The sequence below is a fragment of the Bufo gargarizans genome, chromosome 3 (assembly GCF_014858855.1).
Source record: "Bufo gargarizans isolate SCDJY-AF-19 chromosome 3, ASM1485885v1, whole genome shotgun sequence".
NCBI classification, from domain to species: domain Eukaryota; kingdom Metazoa; phylum Chordata; class Amphibia; order Anura; family Bufonidae; genus Bufo; species Bufo gargarizans.
The window spans coordinates 141,924,969-141,951,804 of record NC_058082.1 but is presented as its reverse complement, the minus strand read 5'-3'; positions in this window follow the sequence as shown (position 1 = coordinate 141,951,804).

Below are 26,836 nucleotides of genomic sequence, written 5' to 3'. Positions count from 1 at the left end.
AGTACAGTGTCCACACTCAATATATTGCGATTCAATTCGACAGGGAGCAACACGCCGTGGTAGAGATTATAATATGCCCAATGTTGTTGTGGGCATCTACCACCACATGTTACTGCCCACATCAACATTGGGCATATTATAATCTCTACCATGGCGTGTTGCTCCCTGTCGGATTGAAGACGTAGTGGCATTTGAGTATTGACTACGGGCAATGTAGACAGACATGGGTTGGGATACCACTGGACCTATGGGACAGAAGTTACTGACATCCGCTTTCATGGAGGGATTGAGACCTGCCCTCCAGACAAAACTGAAGGTATGTAAGTCTGAATGGAGGGTGACAGCGCTACCTCAGTTAGTTGCTGCTGCTAAAGGTTTAGAACTAGACATGTCCACTACCAAATCCTCAAAAATCAATATGGTACAAGGATAACAGAGAACATGGTCTGGTCAACACGGACAGACCAGACAGAGGAGGTGATGTCCCTGTAGTTTGATCTACGTGGGAGAAACGACATGCGCAACACACTCGTGGAGACGCCGACTGGAGTGCGTACACATATGATGAGGTCGGATGGTATTCAATATGGAAAGAAGACACCCCAAGGTATTTCGTGATGGGCAAAGTGAGTTCATGGAAGTTTTTATTTTTTGTCACAAGTTAGTGGAATATGAGACTTTGTAAGAAAAAAAAAAAAATAAATCATAATTTTCCGCTAACTTTTGACAAAAAAAAAAATTCTAGGAACTCGCCATGCCCCTCACGGAATACCTTGGGGTGTCTTCTTTCCAAAATGGGGTCACTTGTGGGGTAGTTATACTGCCCTGGCATTTTAGGGGCCCTAATGCGTGAGAAGTAGTTTGAAATCAAAATCTGTAAAAAATGCCCTGTGAAATCCGAAAGGTGCTCTTTGGAATGTGGGCCCATTTGCCCACCTAGGCTGCAAAGAAGTGTCACACATCTGGTATTGCCGTACTCAGAAGAAGTAGGGCAATGTGTTTTGGGGTGTCTTTTTACATATACCCATGCTGGGTGAGAGAAATATCTCTGCAAAAGACAACTTTTCCCATTTCTTTTATACAAAGTTGGCATTTGACCAAGATATTTATCTCACCCAGCAGGGGTATATGTAAAATGACACCCCAAAATACATTCCCCAACTTCTCCTGAGTACGTGTCACGAGGGTGTCAAGAGCCACGCCTGACTCCGTTGTACCCGGGGTCAGGAGGTCGCAGCGGTTGGCTGCACGCTCTGTCAGATAGGGAAGTTTCCTTATTGTAGCTTTCTGGGTTTGCTTTACAAACCCTTTTGGCTCACTCAGGGATCCGTAGCTCCTTCTCTCAGCTGTTCCTTGTCCAGCACTCCCAATCCTCCTTATATTCCCCTCTCACACTTCTCTGGTTGCCAGATATAGAGCTTCCTGCCTGGACATCTATTCTGACCCACTGGAGCTGTGTTGCTGCGTTCTCTGAGTGTTGCCTTAGAACGCTACCCTCCGGATCCCTGTTGGACCTTTGTGGACAATTGTTGCCGTCCACCTGGGTGTTTGTGTTTGTCTGTCCTCTCCCTGGTGTTTCCCTCTTAGTGCAGTGGTGCGGACTAGCGATCCCACCGGCCCGTTCATTATCTAGGGCTCATTTCAGGGAAAGCCAGGGTTTAGGCACGTGATCGCCGCACGGGTGAGGAACCCGTCTAGGGACGACAGGGCAGGCAGGTACCAGCTGCAAGGTGAGTTAGGGGTCACCACCTTTCCCTCTCCCTTGTGCAGGGCTTTCCCTGTTTTCCTCCCTGTGTGTGTTGCCGGTCATTACAGTACGGCGATACCACATGTGTGACACTTTTTTGCAGCCTAGATGCGCAAAGGGGCCAAAATTCCTTTTAGGAGGGCATTTTTAGACATTTGGATTCCAGACTTCTTCTCACGCTTTAGAGCTCCTAAAATGCCAGGGCAGTATAAATACCCCACATGTGACCCCATTTTGGAAAGAAGACACCTCAAGGTATTCAATGAGGGGCATGGCGAGTTCATAGAAAAAAATTGGGGGGGCATAAGTTAGTGGAAATAGATTTTTTTTATTTTTTTTTATCACAGTCTCCCTTTCCGCCAACTTGGGACAAAAATTTCAATCTTTCATGGACTCGATATGAACCTCACAAAATACCTTGGGGTGTCTTCTTTCGGAAATGGGGTCACATGTGGGGTATTTATACTGCCCTGGCATTTTAGGGGCCCTAAAGCGTGAGAAGAAGTCTGGAATATAAATGTCAACATTTTTTTACACATTTGGATTCCGGGAGGGGTATGGTGAGTTAATGTGAGATTTTATTTTTTGACACAAGTTAGTGAAATATGAGACTTTGTAAGAAAAAAATAAAATCAATTTCCGCTAACTTGTGCCAAAAAAAATTGTCTGAATGGATGCTTACAGGGGGTTGATCAAGGAGTCTATATGGGGTGATCACCACCCTGTCATTGATCACCCCCCTGTAAGGCTCCATTCAGACGTCCGTATGTGTTTTGCGGATCCACTGTGTCCGTGTTTTGCGGATCCACGGATCCGCAAAACACATACGGACCTCTGAATGGAGCCTTACAGGGGGGTGATCACCCCATATAGACTCCCTGATCACCCCCCTGTCATTGATCACCCCCCTGTAAGGCTCCATTCAGACGTCCGTATGTGTTTTGCGGATCCGATCCATGGATGCGTGGATCCGTAAAACACATACGGACGTCTGAATGGAGCCTTACAGGGGGGTGATCATCCCATATAGACTCCCTGATTACCCCCCTGTAAGGCTCCATTCAGACGTCCGTATGTGTTTTGTGGATCCGATCCATGGATCCGTGGATCCGTAAAACACATATGGACATCTGAATGGAGCCTTACAGGGGGGTGATCAATGACAGGGGGGTGATCAGGGGTTAATAAGTGACCGGGGGGGGGGGGGGTGTAGTGTAGTGTGGTGCTTGGTGCTACTTATTACAGAGCTGCCTGTGGTCGATCCAAGCAAAAGGTACCACCAGAGGACCAGGTAGCAGGTATATTAGACGCTGTTAACAAAACAGCGTCTAATATACCTGTTAGGGGTTAAAAAAAATCGCATCTACAGCCTGCCAGCGAACGATCGCTGCTGGCAGGCTGTAGATTCACTCGCTTACCGGCCTGTGTGCGCGCGTTCACAGGAAATGTCGCCTCTCGCGAGAGGACGCGCCGGTGTGTCCACTCGGAATAACAGGGCCGTCGCCAGGACGCAATCCTGCGTACGGCGGTCCTGGGGTGGTTAACCCGGGTTCTAGCTTTACACCTGGAGCCAGACCAAACATCCTGTGTGGTACAATTGGAGCAGGACCTGCAGACATTCCCCGACAAATTGTGGGCAAGGGGTATAACTGATATTGGCAGATTGGATGTCACTCCTTTCATGGTTCATTTGAAACTTGGGTGCAGTTCACCTCGGGTCCGCCAATATCCTCTGAGTCACGCACAAGAACAGTCTGTCACCGAGCAGATTGAACAATATGTTCAAATGGGGGTCCTGGTGGTTACCAACGCACCGCTAATACTCCCCTGTTTCCGGTCAAGAAAAAGGCCATAAAAGTTCAGCCTATAAATAGGATTGTACATGACCTAAGGAAAATCAACACGGTCACTGTCCTACAGACCCCGATTGTCCCCAATCCACATACCTTGTTGATGCAAGTGCCTTCAAAGGCTTCATGCTATACTGTGATTGATGTTGCAAATGAATTTTTTTTGTGTTTCTCTCCACAAGGACTGTCAATATCTGTTTGCTTTTAACTTCAAGGGTACACAGTATACCTAGACAGTACTGCCACAGGGTGCCCAGAATTCACCCACCATGTATACTCAAGCCCTTTAGTCCGTTTTGACAGGGTGGTCAGTTCCAGATGGTATAGTCCTTTTGCAATATGTTGATGATCTGTTGCTTTGTGCCCCCAGTTATGAAAAAATGCTGTTTGTCAGTAGGTGCCCGTCACCTCACCGAGGAAAGAAAAAAGGCTATAAAAGACATCACACTCCCTCGGGGGCCAAATCTCCCCAGAATGTTTTTGGGACTGGTGTCTTATTGCAGACCCTGGATTTGAAATGCATCCATGTTGATGCAGCCTTTGTACGACTGCCTGAGTACTGAACCTTTTTCTTGCAGTGACCAGGCAGAAGAGTCTTTTTACACTCTCAAATTGGCAATTTTGTCAGCACCTGCACTGGGCAAACCCACCTATGACTCGCCTTTTAATCTATTCTGCTCAAAGCTGAGTGCCATAGCAGCTCAGTCCTGACACAGAAACATGGAGACAGGCAGCGCCCGGTTGCCTACTTTTCTACCAGATTAGATCCTGTAGTGTGCTGCGCCCCTTCCTGTGTCAGGGCAGTCGCGGCAGTGCAACTCATGGTGGAAAAAGCATCAGAAATTGTGCTTGATTACCCCCTGGTGGTACAGACTCCTCAGGACATTCAAGGAATCCTCAGTCAAGTACAGCGAAAGCACATATCAATGGCCCGTCAACTTAGATTGCAGTGCTGCCTCCTTATGCCTGATTCAATTACATTCAAAAGATATACGATTCTGAATCCTGCAGCGTTGCTTCCCATTACAGATTCAGAAATGGGGGGGGGGGGGAGAGAGACAGGGTCTCTTTTAAATGATTTAAATCAAAATTATTCACATGACTGTGTACAATTAATGCAACAAGAAACGTCTGGATTTTCTCATGTACATATTCAACCTTTGTCTAATCCAGAGCTTCAGTTTTTTGTAGGTGGCAGCAGATACATGGGTGAGGATGGCCGGTTTCATACTGGATATGCAGTGGTCATGCAACACGAGGTAGTATTGGCTGAACCACTCCCTCCTCGCATGTCAGTACAGGAGGCTGAGTTGAAGGCACTAGCTGAAGCGTGTAAAATGGGAGATGGTAAAAGAGCAAATATCTTCACAGATTCCAGGTATGATTTTGGTATTGCACATGACTATGGCCCCATCTGGAGGGCCAGAGACTTCCTCACTTCAGCAGGGCAACCAATTAAAAACAAAGATGCTGTATTTGAACTAATTAACACACTGTTGCTTCCAGAGGAAGCAGCCATTGTAAAGGTAAAAGCACATACGAGGCAGGAAACTGGTGAGGGTTGGGGCAATGACAGGGCAGATCAAGCTGCCAAACAGGCAGCATTGAAGCCTTGGAACTCTGAGGTCATCCCTGTCAGTGTCCTGAAGCCATACCACATGTCTGAAGACGTGCTGGTTAAACTGTCTGCACAGGCAGGTGAAAGAGAGAGAGACTCTTGGGTGCAAAAAGGAGCAGCCCTGAATGAGCAAGATCTCTGGGAGTTCTCAGGTAAAATCTACATCCCCAGGGCTCTCTACCCTATGATGGAACAAGAGGCCCACGCGCCCACACACCTGGCCAAAGGGCCAATGGTGGACACTGTGCTGAAGAAATGGATTGCACCAGGTTTCTCCACAACTGCCAGCAGGTTTGTACAGGGTTGCATCCTGTAACGGATCTCCTGGCACCCCGACTGGGTACCTCCGTTGATGGATGCTCCTAATGCTTCCCGAGGGCTCCAAGCACTCCACTTGACACCGTAAACACGTCAGACCCCACAAACCGCCGCAGCTTGGTTGGGGTCTCGCCACCTCCTACCAATCCTGGACCTATGACAAGGCTCCAGTGGGTGAACCTCTCTTCCTTCAGAGAGCGATGCAGGAACAAGGAACAGGAACAGCTCTTACAAGAGCTAGGGGTTATAGCCAGGGGAGTATACAGTGTATAGCAATCCCCACACTCATGAGACAAGGCTCTATGTTGAAGGTAAAAGAGGAACTCTTTTAAATGACCACACAAGTTTTGCCATTTATACACATTTTCAAACAAGGTTAACACCCACCTGGACCTGGTTGGGAACTGAGGACATAACATAGCAGCCAATCCTTTACAGTTTTACAGTTTAAACACAAAAACTATACATTCAACAAACACAATGGCATTGCCTGTGACGCAATCAATAACATAATAGGCATTGCCTGTGACACAATCCAAAACACAATGGCATTGCCTGGCTGTGACACAATCAACAACACAATGGCATTGCCAGTGACACAATCAGCAACACAATGGGTATTGCCTATGATATATTTAACAAACACAATGGACTTAATCACTCACAGGCAGAAAACACAAATTTTTCCCAACCACAGAAAACACCCCAAAACACCACATATCCCCATAAAAGTCACATCCTCTGATAGCCTCGATCTGGGTGAACAACCTATCCAAAAATCACCCAGATTTGTTCAGGGATTCAGGAATTTCCTGGAAGTCCGTTTTTTGCCCCACCGTGCACATGGTCCCATGCCTCAAATAGTTCCAGTAAAAAGTCCAAGGGGCAGAAACAGTGCCTTTGAAATCCAATATGCCCAAATTGTGTCACAGGGGCCATAGTGACAGGGCAAGAGGCTGGCAACAGGCCTCTCCAACTCCCAGTGATGAAGGTGCTTTCATCACACACATATGTGCTCTGAATAACCCAGGACAGGTAGCAAAAACACTCAAGAAACACATACCCAGGCCATTTTTACATGTTTCAGAGATTGCAGATAGATTACATACAACTACCAAAATTGGGAGTATACGAATATGTGCTTGTGTATATTGATCTGTTTTCAGGATGGCCGGAAGCCTACCCAGTATCGTCTGCAAATGCTAAGAATACAACAAAGAGATTGTTCAGTGAACTTGTCTGCAGGTATGGCGTTCCAGAGGTCATAGAATCAGACAGAGAATTTCACTAGGGAGGTGATGAGGGAGATAATGGAAGCTCTGGGAGTCACTTTGGCTTTCCACATGGCCTATCACCCCCAAAGCAGCGGCCATGTTGAAAGATTGAATGGCACGATAAAACTAAAATCCAGAAGGCCATGAGAGAGACTGGAAGGCCCTGGACAGAGTACCTCTCACTGGCCCTGTACTCCATCAGAACCACCCCCGGAAAAAGTTCTGGTTTATCCCCTTTTTAGATATTATTTGGATCTGTGCCCAGACTAGGATGTATTTTCCTCAACAGTTGCAGCTCCAGACTGACAGCATGGTCAGTTACATGAAGGCCCTCAAAGGCAGGTTGGAGCACAGTCATAAACAAGTGTTTGCTTCCATTCCAGATCCAGACTCAGTGGAAGGGACACACACCCTGGTGCCTGGTGATTGAGACTGCTGCAAAAGTTGAAGGAAGGGTGAATTGGGTCCACGCTTCTCACTGCAAGAAAGTCTTGGAACCATAGGATGAGGGTCTTTCTGTTGGCAATGGCTCTGACCTTGAGCTGGTCAGCAGTGTTTCGTCCACTGAATGATTAATTGGGACAATGCTTTGATACGGCACCATCAGTTGCTGTTTGAAGGACTGAATGACATTGAAAAATTGAGAGACTGTTGGCTCTGTACTCGCAGTCCTGTGAGTTCAGCCAGTATGCTCTATTTTACCGTGCCCCTCGGTTTTTCTGAATTGACTGAACCGGCCAACTCTACTATCTTTTTCATAGGCATGAAGCAGGTTAAGTCCAAAACTGAAAACGGATGGGCTAAGCCTCCTGGCTCATGGTAAACGGATCAGGGCCACCAGTTGATTATAGCTCTACCCCCTGGAACGAGAACATGTGGTGCAATGTGTCATGTTTTCCAAGTTGGTCACCCTGTTATTGTTTGCAGATACAGTTAAAAGGTATGTTTTTTTAGTCCTAATGACAAATTCAGCTGCAATGACTCTAACCCAAACAGCCTTGTGCAGTGTGTTGGTTATAGATCCTGTAAAGGGTAAGAATCTGGCCTGCAACAACCATACCTTAGTTGAGTTAATTGCTTGAATAACCTCTAACTCCTCAGAGAGTCAGGAAAAGGGATCAAAACTGGAAGCAGGTGTCCTACTGGCCAAATTGATAACTCAGTTGTTTAATAGTACGGTGGGTACAGTCCCAGAAAGTATATTCCTAGTCTGTGGGCATAAGGCATACAAGTGGTTGCCCAGAAATGTCACTGGTTTATGTACAATTGCCCGACTTACTCCTGCAACCTTTATAATACCCCATTCCGACATAGATATAAATGCTGTACCTAAACATACTCTTTATCGAAGAGCCAAGGACAATACACTCAGACCAAATTGTAAACCTTACGTAGTAGAGATGAGCATCCCCAATAAGATTTTCAGTACCTTATTCTTGTACCCCATGGTAATACAGATGTGGGACAAGCGAGTGGTGGCAGCTGATTATTTGGATGATCAGATATGGGAGGTGTTAAAACTCATGAACGCCTCTAACATTGTCCACAATCAGATAATCATTGTCACACATCAACACACCTTGGTTTTAGACTACCTGACAGCAAAGGAGGGAGGTATGTGTCAGGTTGTATGACCTACTTGTTGCCATTATATAGATCCCCAAGGTAACCCACAGGTGAAAGCTTGAATAGAAAAGGTGAAAACCATGAGAGACAAATGGTTACAGGAAAATAGTGCTGGTGCAAACAAAGACTCATGGTGGGGAGACACCTTTTCCTTTCTCAATCCTGCCAGCTGGTTCAAAGGGTGGAGTGGCTGGTTAATAGGGCTATTTCAAACAGTAGTACAAGTAGTGCTAATTATATTAGTCATTTACAATATAATCAAGCTTATGCTTATGTATATTAATAAAGTTTGTGAGAAGAAGAAGAAACAATATCAAGATTATTGAGAGCATCTGTGGTACTCCTCCCCCCCACCCCAGAAGGGATACCAAAGGCCAGAATAGGATTAGCTTGTTCTGAAGTACTTCTGGTAGGTGACAGTCAATAGATGTCTCAAAGATGGAGGGTCCATCTTGAATATTTGTATCACTGATTTAATCTTGCTTGTAATAGTGGTATATTCTATTCTGCCATGTATTAGAAGACTGCTTGAAAAGACTGCAGACAGAAGTAACTTTTTACCAATTCCATAGTGAGACTATAAATGAGCTCGGAACCCCCTGTTCAACTGAACTTTGCAGGGCCACCAGCAGATGTATATTTCATCTATGAGGTTGAACATCTTGGTTACGTCTGGCCGGATCTTACGGGCTCACCGTGGTCTCAAATGGGGGAGATGTGAGGGATGAGACTCCATCTTTGTGTCTGCAGCGGCCATTTTACATTGTTGTGTCTGCAAGATGTTCGTATCTACAGACAGGGGAAGAAGTAACTTAGCCCCCACCTTTGCTATTCTCGAGAAATGGAAACTGCTTGGTGTTCTATATCTACTTCCTCTATTTTGATAAATGTATGTCTATTTTTTTGTATAGAATGTCTGCAGTTAACTGACCTTTATACCTTCTGCTTCATAAGCATTTCTATATGTCCAGATGTTTCATGATAAGTGTGTGGGTGTATAACTGGAACCGGCCCCAATGTGGTATAACGATTTGCTTCTATAAGTAATAAACTGAGACTTGCTTAAGATGCAACCTTGATGATTGTATTATTCAATTCTCCCGAGTACTCGTTACCTATTTGCCATACTAATTTGGAAAAGCATAAATCAGAGTAGGGGTCTTTGCCCTGACACTGCCTGTTAGGGTTGATCATGCTGAGTACAACGGTATCACGGCTGAAACAATCAGAGGTATTTTAGAGAAATGTGTACGTTTATTGAGGTGCTTGGAGCACTGAGGAGCTGGCCTAACCTCTCGGAGCACTGATTCACCTCCTCCTCTCCTCCGTTGCCACTCCCACATTGATTGACAGGACAAAAGTACTATAGGCACATGCACAATTTGGATCTCAGTGTGGGGACAGTTGTCCACATTCAGAGATCTGATGAGGATACAATCGCCACATGCGCAGATGGATCTCAGAGTGGGGCATTGTGCCAGGTCGCATTAACATAAAAAAATGCACATTTCTCTAAAATGACACTTCTGAATGCTGCAACAGAGGTGTCATGATCAACCCTGCCAGGCAGCATATCTGGTTTTGTATGGTTGATATCATATGCTGACAAATGTGCTTTTTAAAGAAAAAAAAAAAACAATCACCACCAGGACAGGAAGAGAGCAGCAAATGGACTGAAGGGAAGGTAAAAGGCAAAGCTTTATTGTAAGACTGTTCTTTATTTTATGTCTCTTAAATGTAAAGACTTTGGCAAAAATTATGACGCTTATGAAAAAATATTTAATTAAATATTTTTAGGTGAATAATATAAAGACACTTTTACCCAAATATTAGGAGGTGAATTCAAATCAATGTCCTGGTGCCCTCAAACTGAGAATCTGCAAAAAACAAGCCAACTCTTTTAAGAAGTTATCTTGCTTGATCAAATGTCAGCTTGATGTCTCAAAGACGTTAACACTTGTCCAAATAACTGACAGCATCACTCAGAGCTTCCTAAGATCTAATGCAGCCTCCTGTGTGTGAGCAGTGAAAGACAAGATCTGTAAATAAATGTGGCAGGTTTTGTCCAAAGAAAAAGGATAAAAAAGAGTGCAGCATGATTCCCGACAGATCTTAGAATTTGGTTTTGTGGATCATAATTATAACAGCGTTGGATGAAATATGGCCGCAGGACCATGGTTTCTTCTTCAGTTTTGGTTTTAGAATAAAACATACTGTACTTGGATGAATAATTCCCACTTAGGATTCCTGACTAGCATTCAACAGCGGCTCATTTGGGAGCAGAGCACTTTCTCTGCTGTCAGAGGAAAATTATACAAAGTACCCATTGCATCTTTGTTTTATCCCCATAGACCTCTCCCTAATTAGCTGATCATTAGCAGCTGGCTGCTTGATGATACGTTATTGCCAATATGTGCATAATACTGAAATCTTAACTGTTTAATCCTTATATTTGTCCCTAAAATCCAGGGTTTACATATGTATTAGCAATCATAAAAAGAAGACCGATAATAAATGGAGTAGAAACATATAATTTGTGAGCTAAGCTCTATTTATTTCCTCCAAGACTGGACTACAGGTGCCTGTACCAGGAGCTGCATGCAGATTATTACCACGATTTGCTGGGCCACACCTGTACTTGCCATACCCGATTCTGGACCGCATTATGTACAGGCAGCCTTCGACTGCATATATAAAGGTATGAATTTACACAGATGAGATGAAATAATTTAAATGTGAAATCTACTGAATCAATTCCCCACATAGTATCCCTATTCTCATATGACAAAGGGTTTCTGAGTTAATTCTTATGGATGTGCTGCTTGAAGGTGTATTTATGTGATCACCAGCTGAGCCTCTTTAGCTAGTGAGATAATTATGGAAATTCACACTGTGCCCTCTAAGAGTATATTTACATAAAGGGGAAAAAATGGCCGTTAAAAATGGCAAAAACGGTCAATTTTTTATGGATGTTTTTCCACAGGTGCCTTTCTGAAAAATGGCCATTAAAACAGCCCCACTGTATCGTTTAGTGGGACTATAATGGTTCTGATAATGGCCGTGTGACAGCCGTGTGAATGTACCCTTACTAGTAGATCCAAAACAACGCCACATAAATATTGCCTAATACCACGCAACTAATAAGCCACGCAGCAGCCGGATACACATTTACACACCTGTAAGTGTAAACTATACTGTCCAGATAAATATCACATACAGTGTCCACTTAATTCAGAGCAACCCTTGGGATTTTTAAGACTTCAAACCAGACAAAATGTCTCCTCCCTGGTGATTTACAAGCAAGAATAGGTGAATCTGTCCAGTGTGGGACAACCAGTAATTCTACTTTCGAAGGGGGATCCATGAGCTGCCGCCCTCCTCCAAAGCTCAGCAGCTTCTCGGTCCCTCTATGTCAAACTTGCTAGTTAGTCAGGGGCGTAGCTAAAGGCTCATGGGCCCAGGTGCGGGATACAGCTTAGGCCCCCCTTCCTTCAGTGCTTTATGGCAAGTGGCCGGGGTGCACCTAGCCTTTCTGTTGCCTGAAGCAAAAATTGAAACTGCACCCCCATGCTAAATTCTCAGTCTAACCTCTTCCCTCCATTCCTACTGTTAAAGACACACTTGGAAAACATTACATACAGCATTACAAAGAATACAGGGTAATACAGCACCACATAGCTCTTACAACCAGCGATTTCTCTTCTGAGACAGACAGCCATGATTATTTATTTCAGCCATCTTAGTCTCCTACTTTACCATTATCCTGCCACCCCCAATACTGTGCTCCCCAACATTATTACAGAACCAGTTAGTACCACCTTCAATAATTATTGGCACACAGTGCCCTAAAAAATAACTGCTCTTAGAAATGGTGTCCCTAACACTAATAGTGTAAACATAATGTCCCTTAAAAATAATTGTGCTACGCTGATACTGTGCTGAGGTCACCACCACAGTAATGGTGGTTCCAAAAGTCCCACCAATGGAAATAATTATCTGCCAGAGTGCACATAATGTTTTCTGGGCACACTTTAGGCCCCTTAGTGCCAATTGGCCATCGTTTAAATGCCACGGGCTACCTGAGCATTGTTTCAGACCATGTCCATCCCTTCATGACCACCATGTACCCATCCTCTGATGGCTACTTCCAGCAGGATAATGCACCATGTCACAAAGCTCGAATCATTTCAAATTGGTTTCTTGAACATGACAATGAGTTCACTGTACTAAAATGGCCCCCACAGTCACCAGACCCAATAGAGCATCTTTGGGATGTGGTGGAACAGGAGCTTCGTGCCCTGGATGTGCATCCCTCAAATCTCCATCAACTGCAAGATGCTATCCTATCAATATGGGCCAACATTTCTAAAGAATGCTATCAGCACCTTGTTGAATCAATGCCACATAGAATTAAGGCAGTTCTGAAGGCAAAAGGGGGTCCAACACCGTATTAGTATGGTGTTCCTAATAATTCTTTAGGTGAGTGTATATAATACATTAATTAAATAGAATCTTTAAGGTGTCTTGGACGGTTGTCTAAACCATCAAAAAATTTTTTTAGATATATGTCTCACTGTAGGTTCAGAAACAGAAAAAAAGTCCTGCTTACACTGAGTGACATCCCCCACCATTGCCATTGTAAAGCTTACTGGTCCCTGCTACTCTCCACTCCTAGTGCCAACTTGGCACAAGGGGGTCTACTGTGCTGCCTTATCTGAGAGCAGAATAGGCATCCTGGCATTCTACAGTAGTAATATCTGCCTGCAAGGTAGAACTCTGTGAAGGCATGTCCACACATCAAAAATCCGCAGTCGACTCCACAGCAGAATCCGCTGTCAAAATGGCAACAGCTGTTTCCCATTGACTGTTTCCACCACTGATCTCCAATCCGCTTCTGAAATTACCTGTTACTTCTTTGAAGCATATTCTAGTTGTGTTGTCTTTTGAAGTCAATGGGGAAGGGCTAAAAAAAAAACTTCCCTCAAAAACTCTCTGCTCACAAAGACAAATCAGCCTACTGATCTGCCACAGTTTTTTATGCCACAGATTTTCACAGTGTGAACATACCCTTAGAACGGAGTCCCATTAAATAATATCCTATATACAGTTGAAGCACATAGTATAGTAATGTACAGTGATCCCTCAAGTTACAATATTAGCTGGTTCCAGGATGACCATTTGTCAGGAATATGGATTATTATTTACTGTCAGCCATGTTCCCACACCAACCATCTGCTGAAAGGTAGCAGAGGTAGTGAGCTCAACAGGGGGGCTCTGTTTCAAAGCCAGCCAGATGGCAGAGAGCCTCTAGCAGTCCACCTGTGTTTACATTTCTCAACTCCTTTCAGCCAGTCAGGAACCTGGTTAATTGAACAGGAAAAACTCCCCTGCAGGGGGGGTCTAGGCCATTCCCCAATTTAATGAATATTATCAGACATCATGGAACTGCCGGTTCATAAGGAATTATGAATCGCCCATCCATCACAGACCTAAACCTGATGCATATTTGTGTCCCTGTGGTCACAATAAACAGGCCGTGATCATAGTTTGGTGGTTAGATGCCAGGGAGGGGAGATATACATATCTCCTCACAGAAACCAAATAATGGTACCATGCTTGGACTCTACTGGTAGCCAGAACCCAGATGGATCCATTGGTCCCAGAACCACCTCCCTGTGACATTCTGGTCTGGAGCCATTAGCCCTAATCGGTTTTGTGGCTTATGTGCTGCTAGCCCAGCAGAAGGGGAGTGGACCCCTCCCAGAGGCCGGGATGGGAGGGGCTGGCTACAGGTTAAAAGGCTTGTGCCAGCAAGTGGGCGTGTCTTTCTCTGAAGGGAGGTCACATCGTGCCATGTGTTTAGAGGGACCTGCAACCAGCTGACATCACTGCTTCCCATGTGACCACAGCTAAGAACTCATCACAACCCAAAGGACTCCTATACCTGGTAAACTGACTTTTGTTTTGCTTAACCCTGTTTGTACCAAGCCATCTGTATTTGTAACCTCAGACAACTGTATCTATTCTTTGTGTGTATATTGTGTTACGTCTAGTGCGTCCTTAAGGCAATTAAATATATAATTTAATCTTGTGCTGTCCTTGTATCTCGATCATGAATCCCCACGCCCGCTTTTCGGCCTAGTTAGACGCTACCGCGGGTTGGTTTCTTACCCTATATTATCCTGTTAGCGGACCGGGCTTATATCAAACAAGAAACTGGTGGCAGTATCCCCGGGATGAGAACGCGCTGTTTTACTGGAGCAGTGAAAAGGCTCTCTCAGCTTGAGGCCTCTCTGTGCCCATGTGGATAGGAGGTGTCTGTGTAAACTGTATCAAGCTGACCTTACCTGCTCCTCAGGGACGGCATAACGTCACGCCTTGGTAACCAGTGACCATACCGTATCTTGCTGGCTCTACGTAGTTGACATCTGACGTCAGTTGGGATACGGTATTCATCACACCATTGTATGTTGAAACCATGGTAAGTTGAGTAATCGGTTCCAAAGCCCCAAAATGTCATCCAATATTAGAGAAAATTAATATTTAGGGAAAATAATCAGATAACTAAGAGAGAGGAAAAAAGTCCTTACATATAACAGTCAGGAATAACTGATAACTAGCAACTAATACTGATATTTTACCAGAGAAGTGGCCTTGATTGGTTGGATCTGAGTCTAAAACATTGATGGGTCAGAAAAGACCATTGTATGTTGAAAATATTGTATCCTGAGGCCATTGTGATCTTGAGGGACCATTGTATAGTGTTCAATAATTGACCAATCTATTTTGTAATAAAAAAATGTTGATTAAAACATCCAAGCCAATACCTTTTAAAGCGAATCTGTCACCGCAATTGTGGACTATTATCTGCAGTAACACATGACTAGTAATGCAGATAAGGAGTCCAGATCACTATTTTATTATTTTCCAGCTGCCTACGATTCCTTCACCATCCGGGTTTAAAGCAGCTCTGAAATACACAGTCAGGACTGCTGTGCATGCGCACAGGAGTCCTCTTCATTATGTTAGCACAGCTCTCATGTATTATCTCAGATAATAGTCCAAGATTGTGGTGACAGTTTCCCTTTAATAAGTTGATCCCAACTTCTAGGCCAAAGTATCAGCACCTTGGTGTGGAATAATTCATATTTTATCAGCAATTTTATGTATTTAGCTTTTATGTCATCCTGTTTTGTCTTACATAATACTGCAATAGCATCAGACCTCTCGCTCTGCCTGTCTGTGTACTCTCATAGCTAGCCCTGAAAGAAATCCTGAGCTGCTATTCACTAAATAGATTATACAGTACTAGATCGAAGAACTGATTTTGCTCTCTATATATAAAGCTATTACTTTGCTTATGATGCTTGGAGAGAACAATAGGAGAAATCAATACTTCATTTATCAGTGCTTGTCCTCTCTTCACAATAGGCCAAATAAACCCCATCAACATGCTGCTAACATCCATTGTGAAAAAACACGAATAAACACTTACATCATTGAAAGCTGAAAACACAGTGATTTATTTTAGTAAAAGAAACATTGCCTTCTTAATCTTCCTCATAAATTCCCTTCAGAAGGTGATCTTTCATAGACACAATTTTCTTTTCTCCTTGACTACTTTAAATATTAAGGATATGCACTTGGAATGGTTTTTTTTTCCACTAAGCTGTTTAAGTGCTTTGTTGTATTACTGGATTAGATTACAGATGATCCTTCTATAATTCCAAAATTAAATGAAGGCACCCATTAAAAAATACAATAATATTGAAGATGACTCGCATTTGCTAATTAGCAAAATAATTGAAATAAATAAATAAATGCCTTGGCTTGGTAATGTAGCTGAAACATTTCCATTTGTTCTACCATCGCCCAAATGTATCCCTGTTACATTGTGCCAGTTGGAAAATGAATTTGACTACGAAGTCTAGCTGGATTGATAAAAGTATTGGTGTCCTTGTAAAATCATCTCATTCATCCACTCATCTATTCCAATCACCATACTTAGTATGCCCCACAGCTAGAAAGTTGCCTGGTTCTGGAGTCTAATCCTGGTAAATAGATTACAACATCTGTTTTCTCTAATTTGAATTTCTATCAACATAATTAATAAGTGCACTGAGCATGTATCTTCATTTTCGTGCAAATATTAAGCAGATGTTATGACAGTACAACATGTTCTGTCTTTTTTCTTGGTGTCAAAACAATCTGTTGAGCCTTTTGTTCTCTTGGCAGTTGGTTACCAGTTCTAATTATGCACTGGGCAGAAGACTGCAATAAAATGAACTGGATGGGAAACACTGGTATCCTGCAAAGAAGTTACATGTTAGAGCCTTCTGTGGGTTAAAAGTGAATAATCATTATGTTACCACATTACATTTTATTTATATTGAAAAAACAAAAACAAAGCCATGAAGTAAAGGATTTGTCCCATCAAGAAATTCCCTACATAACACTTTAAAGACATCATCATTACTTTCTATCCCCAATGGAGCTCATAATCTAAGTTCCCTATCAGTATGTCTTTGGAGTACAGGAGGAAACCCACAAAACACATGGGGAGCCTACAAACCTTAGGCAGATGTCGTCCTTGGTCAGATTCAAACCTAGGACTCCAGCTCTGCAGGGCACCAGTGCTAACCCCTTCCCCTCTTTTTTTTTTATATATATTTTTTTTAAAGGTATGCTCGCTACAGAGAACTATATCATTATCTAGAACTGTTCAACCTGTTTGCCTTATACCAGCTTATTACCTGCCTATAGTTGTTAGTGGGTTTGTCCTTGAAACGTTATTGAATATAAGGATAGCATTACTAAAGTCCATTGGTACCTTACCTGTAGGGAGTCCTTAAATAATGTTTTTGCAAACACAGAATTAAAATGGTTTTCTCAGATTGTATTTAATGGGGAGCTATCCTCTGGATAGGTCATCAGTATCTGATCGGTGGGGGTCTAACAACCAGGACCCTCGCTGATCAGCTGTTTGAGAAGGCACCGACACTCCTGTGAGCGCCGCGTTCTTTTCTCTGCTTTTCCTCATGACATGTTCATCGATTACAAGGCCTAGGAGCAGCTCAGCCCCATTCAAGTAAAAGGGGCTGAGCTGCAATGCTAAGCACAGCCGCTATGCTTTAAAAGCTGCAAGAAGGCAGCATCTGTGATCTGTCTCTGGAAGTTATCAAGAAATTTTCTTCCCTTGGCTATATGTTTAACCCCTTAAGGACCAGGCTCATTTTCACCTTAAGGACCAGGACATTTTTTGCAAATCTGACCAGTGTCACTTTAAGTGCTCATAACTTTAAAACGCTTTGACTTACCCAGGCCGTTCTGAGATTGTTTTTTCGTCACATATTGTACTTCATGACACTGCTAAAATTGGGTCAAAAAAGTTATTTTTTTTTGCATAAAAAAAATACAATTTTTACCAAAAATGTTGAAAAATTAGCAAATTTCAAAGTTTCAGTTTCTCTACTTCTGTAATACATAGTAATACCCCCAAAAATTGTGATGACTTTACATTCCCCTTATGTCTACTTCATGTTTGTAGCATTTTGGGAATGATATTTTATTTTTTTGGGGATGTTACAAGGCTTAGAAGTTTAGAAGCAAATTTTGAAATTTTTGAGAAATCTTCAAAATCCCACTTTTTATGGACCAGTTCAGGTTTGAAGTCATATTGTGAGGCTTAGATAATAGAAACCTCCCAAAAATGACCCCATTCTAGAAACTACACCCCTCAAGGTATTCAAAACTGTTTTTTCAAACTTTATTAACCCTTTAGGTCTTCCACAAGAGTTAATGGCAGATGGAGAAACAATTTAGAAATTTCTATTTTTGGGAAATTTTTCCAATATAATCAATTTTTTCCAGGAGTAAAACAAGGGTTAACTGCCAAACTACACTCAAAATGGGTTGCCCTGATTCTGTAGTTTGCAGAAACACCCCATATGTGGTCGTAAACTACTGTTTGGCCGAACGGGAGGACATAGAAGGAGGGGAACACCATATGGGTTTTGGAAGGCAGATTTTGCAGGACTGGTTTTGTTTATACCATATCCCATTTGAAGCCCCCTGTTGCACCCCTAGAATAGAAATTTCAAAAAAGTGACTCCATCTAAGAAAGTGCACCCCTCAAGGTATTCAAAACTGGGTTTACAAACTTTGTTAACCCTTTAGGTGTTCCACAAGAGTTAATGGCAGATGGAGAAACAATTTAGAAATTTCTATTTTTTGGAAAATTTTCCATTTTAACCCTTACTTTATTACTGGAAAAAATGGGTTAACAGCCAAACAAAACTCAAAATGGGTTGCCCTGATTCTGTAGTTTGCAGAAACACCCCATATGTGGTCGTAAACTACTATTTGGCTAAACGGCAGGACATAGAAGAAGGGGAACACCATATGGTGTTTGGAAGGCAGATTTTGCGGGACTGGTTTATTTACACCATGTACCCTTTCAAGCCCCCTGATGCACCCCTAGAGTAGAAACTCCATAAAAGTGACCCCATCTAGGAAACTACGGGATAAGGTGGTTGTTGTTCTGGGACTATTTTTGGGGTAAATTTGATTTTTGGTTGCTCTATATTACTCTTTTTTGAGGCAATGTAACAAAAAAAATTTAATTCTAAAATTGTTTCTACATTCGCTATTTAGTTTTGTGGAACACCTAAAGGGTTAACATAGTTTGTAAAGTAACTTTTGAATACCTTGAGGGGTGTAGTTTCTTAGATGGGGTCACTTTTTTGGAGTTTCTAGTCTAGGCTACATCAGGGGGGGCTTCTAATGGGACATGGTGTCAAAAAAAAAACTGTCCATCAAAATCTGCCTTCCAGAAACCAGAGAGACTCATCAACCGCGACCTCGCTTCCAGGTACGTAGGCCTGCTGAAATGTGGCCCCAAAGTGATCGATGACCGGCCGTATCTTATACAGCCGGTCATAGGCAGGATCACCTCGGGGTGGACATGCTGCATTATCGGAATAATGCAGACATTTCCGGATGGCCTCACACCGGTGACGTGTCATGACCATACTGTACAGTGGGGTCTGGTACAGGACGTCCCCACTCCAGTATTGCCTGACACTGGGTTTTTGGACTAGACCCATATGCAGCACGAGGCCCCAAAATGTCCTCATTTTGGCTGCACTGACCGGCGTCCAGCCACCGGGTCTAGCCAAAACTGAGCCTGGGTTTTGAGCGACGAACTGTTGGGCATACAGATTCGTCTGCTCCACCATCAAATTCACCAGTGGGTTACTGAAAAAAAAACTAAAATAGTCTATTTCAGTAAACCCCACTGTGGGAATCTGGATTCCAGGATTGCCAGCGAAATCCGGAATCTCAGGCTCAAAGTCCACTGGGGGACACCAACTAAGTTCATCGGCAGGGGGCTCCGGTGGACTTATTTGGTGGGCTGGGAAACCAGTACGAACCCCAGGGCGGCTCGTACTAGGGTGGGCAACAGGATCCCTAGCATGTGGGGGGTGGGGGCTGGTGGCAAGTGGCAGGGGGGGTCTGGGTTAGGGTTAGATGGATAGATGGAAGTTTGGAATAAAAGTTTTTTTTTTTTTCCTAACTTACTTTTCCCTTCTTTCCCTGCCTAACGGTGCCTCTCCCTCACTGACCCTAACCTACCTGGGTGGCGATGGGTGCAGGAGGGTGATGGATGCCGATTAGGGGGACACAGGAGCTGGTGCTGGACGATGCTGCATGGTCAGGGTGCTGGACAGGAAGAGGAGGGGAGAGAGGAGCACAGGAAGTTTGAATCTCGCGCCTCTCCTCCCTGCACCAATCAGCACCCTGGACAGCAGTGTTCAGCACCAGGGCCAGCACCGCCTCTCCAAATCCTCAGACTGCGATTGGTGGTGTATAATTACGCCACCGATCGCAGTCTTTTTCCGGTTCATCGGGTCACAGGACACCCGAATGGACCGGAAACGCAGAAAACCGCAGGTCTGAATTGACCTGCGGTTTTCTGCGATCGCTGATACGGGGGGGGGTCAAATGACCCCCCCCTGCATTGTTACGGGATGCCGGCTGAATGATTTCAGCCGGCGTCCCATTCCGATTAACCTCCGCGGCGCCGGAATTCCGATTTTAAGTCAGGACGTACCGGTACGTCCTCGGTCCTTAAGGACTTGGGAAATAGGGCGTACTGGTACGTCCTATGTCCTTAAGGGGTTAAGTTATCTACTCCAGTCTACTTCAGGATAGTTAAAATGCCTTAATATATTATAGCACTTTTCTTTTGTGTAGCCTTCAGTGCGGCCTCAGACATCTCACTACCACCTCTTTTATTTACCTCTACTATCACTTTTCAAAAATGTTATATTACAACAACAAATCTTGATCCTCCATTTTACATGCCAGACTTTAAAAAGGACCTGTGACCACGAAATGCTTTTACATGCCAGACTTTAAAAAGGACCTGTGACCACGAAATGCAGTGCAATCTACAGGCAGCATATTATAGAGCAGGAGGAGCCAAACAGATATTTAGTTTTATGGGAAAGAGTCAGTAAAACTTGTAATTTATACAATTAAATCTTATTTTTTTCTGATTCATTTGTTCAAGGATGTTATCAGTGACTGACAGCTACTGTATCTCTGTATACTCACTTACACAGAGAATGCCATCAATCGCTGTTAACACCTCCCTTATGTACAACTATCAACAGCGGTGCACCTAGCCTTTCTGCTGCCTGAGGCGAAAACTAAAACGGCGCCCCAACCCCCAATGTAAATTTCTTAACCTAACCCTTTTCTCCAGCGCTACTGTTAAAGACATACTTGGAAAACATAATATACAGCGCTACAAAACATACAGGGTAATACAGCGCCACATACTGTGGCCACTGTGCTACTATACTGCATAAACAGATAATCTCCCTTCTGCTGCCTCACCTCGCCTCATTGGTGGTGCCCCCTGACTATCAGGGACTGACAGCTATTTATGTATACACACTTATACAGAGATTGCTAACACTAATAACAGCTTCCTGTGTACAGCTATCAGTTACTGACAGCTATCTCTGTATACACACTTACACAGAGAATGCCATAAATCACTGATAACACTTCCCCATGTGTACAACTTCCAGTCACTGACAGCTATTTCTGTATACCCACTTACATGGAGAATGCTATCAGTTACTGATAACACCTCCCTATATGCAGCTATCAGCTACTGACAGCTTTCTATATATACACACTTACACAGAGAATGCTATCAATCACTGATAACACCTCCCCTGTGTACAACTATCTGTGACTGACAGCTATCTATGTATAAACACTTACACAGAGAATGCTATCAATCACTGATAACACCTCCCTGTGTACAATTATCAGTAACTTACAGCATTCTATGTATACACACTTACACATAGAATGCTATCAATCACTGATAACTCCCTGTTTACAACTATCAGTGACTGACAGCTATCTATATGTACACACTTACACAGAGAATGCTATCAATTACTGATAACACCTCCCTGTGTACAACTGAAAGCAGAAATAGCAGAGATTTAAAGAGCATCTGTCAGCAGATTTGTACCTACAGTATGAAACTGGCTGACCAGTTACATGTGCGCTTGGCAGCTGAAGACATCTGTTTTGGTCCCATGTTCATATGTGCCCTGTGGGGTTTCTCTTTGGGAGATAGGGTAAGCGGACGCAGTAGAGAGGCAAAAGACAAGTTCTTAATGCAGAACTTCAGTGTTTATTCACACTGGATGAAAATGCATAAAATAATGCGTTACCTTGCAGTCTTGGTGTTTACTTCACACACAATGGAAAGTACATCTTGGTGTTACTTCACACAAAATGGATAGTTCATATAACACAAGTCACCTTGATGTCAGTTCTGCCTCCAGCAGTCCACAGCAGGCTTTAGGGGCCTGTTTCCCCGGCCCTTGGGTCTCAGCCCTCCAACCTGGCACCAAGCCTCAGATCCCAACACAGAGATCCTGCTGCTGAGCCCAGCTGCCTATTTAACCGCCTAACGCAGGATCGTGGTCCGGAGGCGGCTGTCTCAGGCACAGTCACGCATTGGCGCATCATCTCACGAGACTTCCTGTGAACGCGCGCACACAGGCGCGCGCGTTCACAGGAACTGCAGGTAAGCAAGTGGATCTACAGCCTGCCAGCGGCGATCGTTCGCTGGCAGGCTGTAGATGCGATTTTTTTAACCCCTAACAGGTATATTAGACGCTGTTTTGATAACAGCGTCTAATATACATGCTACCTGGTCCTCTGGTGGTCCCTTTTGCTTGGATCGACCACCAGAGGACACAGGCAGCTCTGTAATAAGTAGAGCCAAGCACCACACTACACTACACCCCCCGTCACTTATTAACTCCTTATTAACCCCTGATCACCCCATATAGACTCCCTGATCACCCCCCTGTCATTGATCATCCCCCTGTAAGGCTCCATTCAGACATCCGCATGTGTTTTACGGATCCACGGATCGGATCCGCAAAACACATACGGACGTCTGAATGGAGCCTTACAGGAGGGTGATCAATGACAGGGGGGTGATCACCCCATATAGACTCCCTGATCACCCCCCTGTCATTGATCACCCCCCTGTAAGGCACCATTCAGACGTCCGTATGTGTTTTACGGATCCATGGATCGGATCCGCAAAACACATACGGACGTCTGAATGGAGCCTTACAGGGGGGTGATCGGACACTTGAAGCGGGGCAGGCCAGAAGTTCTATCGCAAACTGGGATAGCTCAGGCCACAGGTCATGCCTGCACACCCAGTAGTCAAGGGGTTCATCGCTCCTCAGAGTGTCGATATCTGCAGTTAAGGCGAGGTAGTCTGCCACCTGTCGGTCGAGTCGTTCTCTAAGGCTGTATGACTCCCTGATTACCCCCCTGTCATTGATCACCCCCTGTAAGGCTCCATTCAGACGTCCGTATGTGTTTTGCGGATCCTGATCCATGGATCCGTGGATCCGCAAAACACATACGGACCTCTGAATGGAGCCTTACAGGGGGGTGATAAATGACAGGGGGTGATCAGGGAGTCTATATGGGGTGATCACCCCCCTGTCATTGATCACCCCCTGTAAGGCTCCATTCAGACATCCGTATGTGTTTTGCGGATCCATGTATCAGCAAAACACGGACACCGCAGATCCGCAAAACACATACGGATGTCTGAATGGAGCCTTACAGGGGGGTGATCAATGACAGGGTGGTGATCACCCCATATAGACTCCCTGATCACCCCCCTGTCATTGATCACCCCCCTGTAAGGCTCCATGAACACATTTTTTTGGCACAAGTTAGCGGAAATTGTTTTTTTTTTTGTTTATTTTGTGTTTTTCTTACAAAGTCTCATATTCCACTAACTTGTGTCAAAAAATAAAATCTCACATGAACTCACCATACCCCTCACGGAATCCAAATGCGTAACATTTTTCAGACATTTATATTCCAGACTTCTTCTCACGGATTTAGGGCCCCTAAAATGCCAGGGCAGTATAAATAGCCCACATGTGACCCTATTTCGGAAAGAAGACACCCCAAGGTATTCGCTGAGGGGCATAATGAGTCCATGAAAGATTTAACTTTTTGTCCCAAGTTAGCGGAAAGGGAGACTTTGTGAGAAAAAACAAAAAAAATCAATTTCCGCTAACTTTTGCCCCCCAAACAAATCTTCTATGAACTCGCCATGCCTCTCATTGAATACCTTGGGGTGTCTTCTTTCCAAAATGGGGTCACATGTGGGGTATTTATACTGCCCTGGCATTTTAGGGGCCCTAAAGCGTGAGAAGAAGTCTGGAATCCAAATGTCTAAAAATGCACTCCTAAAAGAAATTTGGGCCCCTTTGCGCATCTAGGCTGCAAAAAAGTGTCACACATGTGGTATTGCCGTACTCAGGAGAAGTAGGGCAATGTGTTTTGGGGTGTCTTTTGACATATACCCATGCTGGGTGAGATAAATATCTTGGTCAAATGCCAACTTTGTATAAAAAAAAATGGGAAAAGTTGTCTTTTGCCTAGATATTTCTCTCACCCAGCATGGGTATATGTAAAAAGACACCCCAAAACACATTGCCCAACTTCTCCTGAGTACGGCGATACCACATGTGTGGCACTTTTTTGCAGCCTAGGTGGGCAAAAGGGCCCACATTCCAAAGAGCACCTTTAGGATTTCACAGGGCATTTTTTACACATTTTGATTTCAAACTATGTCTCACACATTAGGGCCCCTAAAATGCCAGGGCAGTATAACTACCCCACAAGTGACCTCATTTTGGAAAGAAGACACCCCAAAGTATTTCATGATGGGCATAGTGAGTTCATGGAAGTTTTTATTTTTTGTCACAAGTTAGTGGAATATGAGACTTTGTAAAGAAAAAAAAAATCATTATTTTCCGCTAACTTGTGACAAAAAATAAAAACTTCCATGAACTCACTATGCCCATCATCTAATACCTTAGGGTGTCTACTTTCCTAAATGGGGTCATTTGTGGGGTTTTTCTACTGTCTGTGCATTGTAGAACCTCAGGAAACATGACAGGTGCTCGAAGTCAGAGCTGCTTTAAAAAGCGGAAATTCACATTTTTGTACTATAGTTTGTAAACGCTATAACTTTTACCCAAGCCATTTTTTTTACCCAAACTTTTTTTTAAATCAAAGACATGTAGAACAATAAATTTAGAGAAAAAATGATATATAGATGTCGTTAAAAAAAAAAAAAAATTACAACTGAAAGTGAAAAATGTCATTTTTTTGCAAACATTTTGGTAAATTTTGATTAATTACAAAAAATTTAAAAATGTCATCAGCAATGAAAAACCACTAAATGAAAGCTCTATTAGTGAGAAGAAAAGAAGGTAAAATTCATTTGGGTGGTAAGTTGCATGACCGAGCAATAAACGGTGAAATTAGTATAGTGCAGAATTGTAAAAAGTGGTCTGGTCATTAAGGGTGTTTAAGCTAGGGGGGCTGAGATGGTTAAGGACAGCCAGGTGCTGCCAAAAACCCAGGACCGGCAATTAAAATCCAGTCCGGTATGTGACCCTGACTGGCAGCAAATCAGCCCAGTAGCACACGCTGAGAGGAAAATACCTGTTTTCCCAGACCATTCCCCTCACTGTGTCACAGCCTGCACTGCTGAGAAAATGTATGTTTAATATATGCAAATTAACTCTACTCTCCCTGCAACTGCCATGTCATCTGTACGTTGATTGACAGGGCCAGGAGGGATGACATTTTGTATAGGTGCAAGTGCAGTGGCTGGCATATGATGCTGTAAGTAATCGGTATAAACATTTCTCTTTACTAAAGTGCAGAATGGGAGCTGTAGTACATCCAACGGTATTAAAGCAGAGTTCCAAGGCAAGTCACAATCTTTTCTCAATCCCAGCAACAATGATGATAATAGGAATAGTAGTCCCTAATCTCCTTCTAAACAGTTCTCAACCTTACCAAAATGATCATAAGTGGTCGGGCGGTAGGTGCCAGAGACTACAAACCATCCACATGCAAAAAGTCTACACAGTCAGCTCTGCAATTTTCCAAACTGAGGGATGCAGGTTGTCAAACCTTCAGCCAAGCTATTTTATAAGTGTGAAAGAGACCATTAACTGTTAACGCTTCCACAAGCAACAAAGGGGGTAATTTATGAAGATCAGCGTTTTAGACTCCGTCTTAATAAAGCCCCTGCGCTGGGGGTGCATCGCCGAAGTTATGTAGAGGCACTGGCCTCTACATAATTTCGGCACATCCAGCGCCGCTTCTAAATGTAAGCCTAAACCAGGCATAGAAAATGATAAATGAGACAGGCTTTCCGGCCCATCTCCTTCCCTGCTCACTTTTTTAGACCCAGCGTGAGTGGGAAAAAGTAAGTGTTGCGCCGCAATCTGCACCTGAAATATGCCTAATATAAGCTTATTTCAGGTTAATAAATGACCCCCAAAGTCTCTGTATTGGCCATAAACAATAAATACCTTATTAGCCTGCACAGCCTTGTGGTCCTGAACAGGCGATGAATGTCCTCTTCAGCTTTCCCTAAGGGATTGTTCTCTCAACATGAATTATGTTTTTCCTGGAGCTAAGCTGGCATCTGCCCTAAACAGCAGGCAGAGCTAAAACTGTGCAGAAGCTGATGCAATACTCACTAGAATGCTCCTTTCTCAGAGGGGGAAAGCTAGTTCCTTCTGCTGAGTCAGGGCACAATTAACTAAACAGTGCCACCTACAGACAGCTTTTTGGAATACATTCAAAGTATGAACAGACTAAATAACATTAAATCAAGAACAATTTGTTTTTACCCTTTTCTGGGGTACTGGACATATGGCTCCTTTATTGCTTTTCTGTGATTTAATTAAAGTGCATTGTGTTTTAGTTTATAACAGTGGAACTCCTTTTCAGCTGG